This window comes from Oratosquilla oratoria, chromosome 24 (assembly GCF_046742065.1).
Source record: "Oratosquilla oratoria isolate Oo_2021 chromosome 24, ASM4674206v1, whole genome shotgun sequence".
NCBI classification, from domain to species: Eukaryota; Metazoa; Arthropoda; class Malacostraca; order Stomatopoda; family Squillidae; genus Oratosquilla; species Oratosquilla oratoria.
Genome location: NC_134800.1, coordinates 28873669 through 28881168, shown reverse-complemented (window position 1 = coordinate 28881168; position 7500 = coordinate 28873669).

The window sequence follows — 7500 nt, the reverse complement described above, 5'->3', positions numbered from 1 at the left end:
CGGATTTCCGATCAACGAAAATTGATTGAGTGAATCTCTGACATTCTGGCCATAACCTTCTCAAAATATGATGGAATAATCAACAACCAGATCTTTAATCGTTTGCCCCTTCAAGCAATCTTAATCAGGCGAGAGAAACTACAATAGCCAGAGGATTAACAAGCCAAGAACAAGGGATGACGTCATACCTTGTTCATATTATCTTTAACACAGAAACATTATGGCCGATCGTTTCCACAGATATTTCCCTAACTGCAAGATTGGCTTACGTGTTTATATCTAATTCGTGGTCAAAATTATTACCTGACAGTTCAAAATCATTCTTTCTTTTTCCATTTGCCCAATTAATTTCCGTAAAATATTCAGAGGCCTTTACTAAATCTTCATTACTCCTGCATTCAAACGTGTTATTCAATTTTCACAAGATCTGCTTTTTATCTTTAGAACAGGTTGGATCGCCATTGAAATTATATTGGAAGATCGAACACCATATAATGGCAATGAACGTCCCTTGTAAGGGTGAGTTTTTTGTTCAAATACGAGTGTTCTCTCCGCAGTAAGTTGTTCATATGTGAAAAATTTGGAAGACAAATACCATTTGAGGATAAAGTCTTTTATTGATTGTACAATGTGTCACTCATTGGATCTTTTTCAAGTAGTTGCCTTCTTTAAACATGTAAAAGTTTATTCGCTCCAGCTTAGACTGGTCATCCGTCTCTGCCCTCTGTCTTATTACTTAAACGACTACAGTCTAAAGGTTTTCATTTTCCCACATTCTTTCATGCTACAGTGAACCTTATGAATCATATGTCAAAACTCTACATAAGCACGATCAATTATGCTAGAACTTGCCTCCAAGTATTTCCGCGCTCTAATAGTGCTGACGATGAAATACCTTACTTTCACACAAAAGGTCTTAAAGATTTAGTGCATCAAAGTGCCTGTTTGCGGTCGTGCTTTCTTCTTCCTGCAAACCAGCGGAATAGCCAAACAAAATCCAACACTGAACAACGGCCTGATCATTTTGACGGTGAAGGATTCTTGCAATTTCTCCCCATCACGTGAAGCATAAATACTTTTCTTCTCAACCCGCCAGCCTACTCATTTCCGCGTCCTCCCTAATTGGCCAATGAATACTACTCGTAGACGAAGGTTAATTAGTCATAATCAACGCAGTTACGAGAAGGATCCATAATAAATTACCGACACCGATTCACTATGTTATCAAAAGCGGGGAAGGTGATGTGACTATATGGTATCAGCAGATGTATAAGAAAGTCATCATTTATCAAAGTAATACATACATATACCAAAATTCCTCCTTGCCCCTCAGAAAGGAAACGGTCGAATTAAGGCACACATCCACACTATACTCACCCAAAATCCCACTCGTTGTCACTCCCATCTTAGTGCATAGTACCTTCCATCCTAATGCCTCCGCCACATTGCTCGGGTCAGAGGCGATACAACAAGATAAAACGTTTCCACAGCGGGGTCCGTCATCTTTAGGTGATTTACCCCCAACCTCTTCGTTCGATATGACGTGGTATTTTTTCTACGTCTTTAAAAAAAATGTAAAAAGGCTTAGAATAAAATTAGACGAAGATGAAAAAACAAGAGGTTCAACTTATAGCCAGGTGGTAATGTAAAGAAAGTAAGTGTGTGTGTATATATATACATATATATATACATATATATATATGAATATACATATATATGTGTACATATATATATATATATATATATATATATATATATACATATATATACACGTATCAGTTTCTCCATGTATGCCTACATCGAGTTGACGTTGATGGCTTAATTTGTGGTTGATAAATGTAAATCTGTTCACTGGGGCCCATTCAGTGCTGTACAAAAATATATAAATAAATATATATATATATATATATATATATATATATATATATATATATATATATATATATATATATATATATGTAGCGTCAGCTCTACCTCAAGATGTCGTCTACCCAAATGCAGTGCGGAGGTCTATCGTGCTCCTCCCCCTCAAGTAGCCATCAGGTCAGGTGTGATCTAATATGGATATTTATATGTCTCACCTTTTCTAAACACGTGACCTGCCCATATAAAAAGAAGCAAACGAAGCTCCTAAATCAAAATCCTCCTTGGCCTGAACCAGCTAACAAAATTCCAGAATTTCAGGGTACTTCAAAATGTTCCTGAAGGAGTTTTATAGAAGAGTCATCCTGACAGATGAAACAGCAGTCGCCTTTTTAAGAGAACACAATCTGCTGGATGCAGTTCAACAATCATATTCATGCCATGAATGCAGTTCTGTCATGGAGGAAAAACGAAAGTGACAGGAGCACACACTCAGGCAATTGAGCTATCGTGGTTGGATGCTAAAACGATGATTCTCAAGAAAATGCGAGGTGTTGGTAGTCAGCTGTTCCAGTCACATCTTGATCATTTTTGCTGGAAGATGGTGATAAAAAATTCCAATGATCTATTCGCGTCATTCCTAGAAGACAAAAGAAGTGTTTGTCACTAAAATAAATGTATGTATTGTATTTGATGGCGTGTTTGTTTTTGCCTCTCTGCCTTTAATATAAGTATAAATAGTATATAGGTATATAAATATTCGTGTCATTCCTAGAAGATTTACGAAGTGTTTATCGCTAAAATAAATGTATATATTGTATTTGATAGCGTGTTTTTACCTCTAAGTCTTTAATATAATATAAATAGTATATAGATATATAAATGATGATATATATACATAATTACAAGAAAGACAAGTGAAACTGACACAGAGTACTTAGCTAGATTAGATAGATGGTCAAAAGACATGAATTCTATCTTGAAAGATTCAGACTGGATAGAAAGATCTAGTGAGAAGATGGAAATCTCACAGGTAATCAAATAAACCAGTTGAACCCAGGAGTGAAAATGTTGGAACCAATCCGTTACACATTGCAAGGTGTAACTGGAAATCAGTTAAAAACATTAGGCAAGATTGAGCTAGAAGTTGAAAACCAGGAACACAACCTATCTACATACCAGCCTACAGAGTTCCTCACTCTAGATTAGCTGTAGTAGATAAACTCATCACTGAAATGTTATCACAAGAGTGAGTGGAATTTGCTCCTATACTCACCTATCCATCAAGGTAACCTAATCTTGGTTGATAAGGTGGTAAGGGTAGTTCTTGATTATAAAAATGTAACCAAAATTAAAGAAAATGTGGACTCCATTAATAAAAGTTTGCAAATATTAAAACAGAACATTTCCAGTAAAGATGTTAAGGATAGACTTGAAAACAAAATAAAGGAAATAGAGGATAAATTGCACATCATAGGTTCAAATTTCAAAAGCAATGTTAGACAAAAGAGAAGTGCAATAGTAGTGGCTTTGGGAGCTCTTGCTGGTTTGGGAATTGCCAATTTTGCCTTCCTTGCTGACTTGAAAATTTCAATAAATACATTAAAGGAGAAAGTTGGAAAAATTGATGAATTACAATCAAGCATTAAAAACATTGAAGAAATGATCTCTGATATTTCAGATAACTTAGAGAATCTCAGCTTGAAACAAAGTGAACAAGAGAGTACAATGCAAATTTTTTTGTTACTCAATACTATGCAATTGAAATTATCTGAGATGCAAGTTCAATTGGAATCTTCTTCTCTCCTTCCAATACCTCAACTTATAAAGGTAATTAAGTCAGCAAAGAAGGATTGGAACTTTGACTGTGGTGACTAGGGGAGGTGAAATACACATACAATATTATATTATAGTTCGATGCTGCGGTAGACCTCGCGCTATAGTAGCCACACACACACACACACACACACACACACACACACGCAACGTATATATATATATATATATATATATATATATATGTATATATGTATATATATATATATATATATATATATATACACACACACACATACAGTTAGCACCCTCCCCAATCTCGGTAATCAGATAGATTACGAGTTCGTATACTTTTAGATCGTCTGTGGTCGAGTGGTCAAAGGCGAGTGCTGTGGACTCTCTTGGGTCTATAGGCAGTGGTTCGAGTCCTCTGCGCGACGGTCATGGAGATTGTATGATTGATGTCGCTGTCCACTAGCCAATTATTCACATAGTTACGATGACGAGAAGCGTGAGGGGGGATTCGTTCTAGTCCTTACCATTCCCACTGGTGCGATTAGGTGTATGGTAAAAAGGGGTCTATATGGGGGGGCAGTTAGCACCCTCCCCAATCTCGGTAATCAGATAGATTACGAGTTCGTACACTTTTATATCGTCTGTGGTCGAGTGGTCAAAGGCGGGTGCTGTGGACTCTCTTGGGTCTATAGGCAGTGGTTTGAGTCCTCTGCGCGACGGTCATGGAGATTGTATGATATATATATATATATATATATTTATATATATATATATATATATATATATATATGTATACACACACACACACACACACACACACACATATATATATATATATATATATATATATATATATATATATATATATATACGCACTGATGTGACGACTGGGCTTTAGCGGCACCATGGGTCTAACCATGGGGGGCATTGCAGTTGTCCCACCCACAAGAGCAAAAAACGAATCAATTCGTTGCCTCCAATCTCTGTTGTAGGAGATCCGCGGCCCCAGGAATCCGTCCACGGTTACTAAATTTGCCCATAGTGAGCAAGTGCTGGGTAGAATGTGAGAGAACGTGTTTAGTCTCTTTTACGTGATTTGGTATAAAATTAAAATACACAGTTGTGGTCTACATCTTACAACACAGGATAAGCAGGAAGCAAAGAATAGAAAATGTAGACCATGAAAATATATGAGCTACCATTAAGGAAATGTACTGCACTTTTCTTTTGAACCTGACTCACTCCAAGCGATTTTATATATCTCTGTGGTACTTCTTCATGAACCAAATGGTTGAAGCCTACCTCCATTAGCCCGTTCCGTACCGGATGGTACCTTTCTTATTCTTACTCTTGCCAGGCAATTCTATCTATCTGTGGTAACTCCTAACTAGTAGCAAACATGCTTAAAAGATAGAAGTGAAGAAATTAGATTTTTCATATAGTTTCACTTTTCATTTATCTTATTTTACCTTATTTTTTGTCACCAATAATCAACAGTTCGAACCTTGGAAGCAATATCTCACTGTACAGGTGGAGTTACAAAGGCAGTAAATGAGAGATTAATTGGAAGGTAGCGGAACGGAGGACAGTAGAGGTTCAAAGTGATCATCATTCTTTTCTGAGTGAAGATTAGTCCTTGAAGAAAGAAAACAGGCTAAGTGATTTGGCCCTTTGTGATGTCATTAAAGCCCCTAAATTATTAACTACATAAAACATGTAGTGAGAGACCTATGCATAAAAATTCAAAAGCTATATTCCAGGTTGGCTTTCACGATAGATATGCAGTGTTGAGGAATAGAACTTAGAAATATGAATGGAATGCTGCTAATCTATTGGAAAGCTAGTAACGAAATAAAGAGTAGAGGAAAGAGGAAAAGAAGATGACAATTGTGGGAGGAAAACCCGTTTCTTGACTGAATTAACGATGAGTTCACACGGGTTCATTATGACCACGCACTACGCTGACCCTCTCGGCCAACTGGCCAAATGACTGGCCAAACGGTATGTAATGAGTGACTTGAGAGATGGACAAGAAAGGTTTCAAGTACTTCCTGAAAGGGCGAACATTACTGGATTTAATTACGGTACTCATTCAGAATAAGTGAACTCGCTCAAGCCAACCTCTTGGACGAATTTCCTGGACACTATAGAAAAACTGAAGATAATGAACTAGGAAGAGGCTCCGTCATTTGTGAGTCATGCTTATTGAAGACTTACCGAAAACAGCCTTTTGGAATAAGTGAACTCACGCACAAATAGTGAGATTAAGGTACTTCCATGGTGTATGACAGGAGCGCCTGTAACATTCACAAGGCATAAACGACACCGCGTCGGTGCAAGAACGACTGCCTTCAAGAATAATCCAAAGACCTCTGAAAATGCAAGAACGAAGAGTCTGAAGGTTTACGGTTGTTAAAAGACCATTTGAAGAAAACCCTCATTGTGTTCTTGTAATGACGGAACGTAATCAGGTTTATGGAGAGGAAAAAGCTATTTTCACGGACAGAACGGTGATTATAAAGTCGTTAACTTCTACGGAAGCCATTTTAGCCAGCTGGACGAGCGGAAGGAAAAATTTGCGGATGGAAAAGAAGGATTGATAAAGGCAAGGGAACAAATGAGATCAACGAACTTTACATACAGGATATTTTGAGTGTAATAGATAAACAGATACACAAAAAAACGATACAAATGAAATAACATAAAATGGAATAAAAATTATGAGAACAGACAAATTACAAAGTATTCTTACGGGTAAAAGATATATACATAAACGAATAGCTAACTAAAAATATTCACACATTTTTCTAGAACATATCTTGAATACTAGCAATACAAACACCAAAACACAATAATGAAAAAATCCTAAACCTATATTTCCAAAGAGATATATGACACTGGTACATTCTTCCACATTCTAGATAGTTTTCTCTAAAGTACCTGCCTCAGAGAAATCTACTTGAAATTCTCGTCTGTAAACCCTTCTGTCAAAATTACCCATTCATCACTTTCCTCATTACCAAACCGCATCACACACGCACACACACACACACACACACACACACACACACACACACACACACACACACACACACACACACACACACGGGGCACACAATTTTCCCTCCTTATGAGGGGTAACCTACAAAATTTCCCAAAGTTCTGAGAGCAAGTCATAACTCCTAGGGATAAGGGTGCCCGAAATTCACTTCTTGGCGAAGCAGGAAACACGCTTATTCTGATGCCGGGGTGGAGACCATCCCACACTTTACAATCGCCATCTACAGCTGACTGCGTCACTATTACCACGGGTATCCTTTATATGTATGCATATATGAATATACACATACATATACATACGCATAAGAACATAGGAATAAAGGAGACTCCAAGAGACTACATGACCTACATTAGGCAATTCAATGTTCATTGCCACCTTTCATCCCTATCCATAAAGTTAACTAATCTTCTCTTAAAAAGATAATTATTTCAACGCTCAATACACGGTTACTAAGATATTACAATTGTTAACCACTCTGTTGGTTAACTAGTTCTTGCCTATTTCCGTCTTTAACCTAGATTTTTCCACATTTAATTCCATTACTACGGGTTTTGCACTACTGTCTAAATATTATTACTTTGTACTACGCTTGTTATAGCCCTTGACTACTTTGAATACCTCTACTAGATCGCTCCGCACTCTTCGTCTTTCCAGAGAGTGTAAATTAAGGTGTTCTCTTTGTATGGTGAATTTCTAAGCCCCTTATCATTTCGGCCATACTTCTATTGGCTGATTCTATTGAATTCATATCCATTCTACAGGGCGGAGACCAAAGCTGTACTACA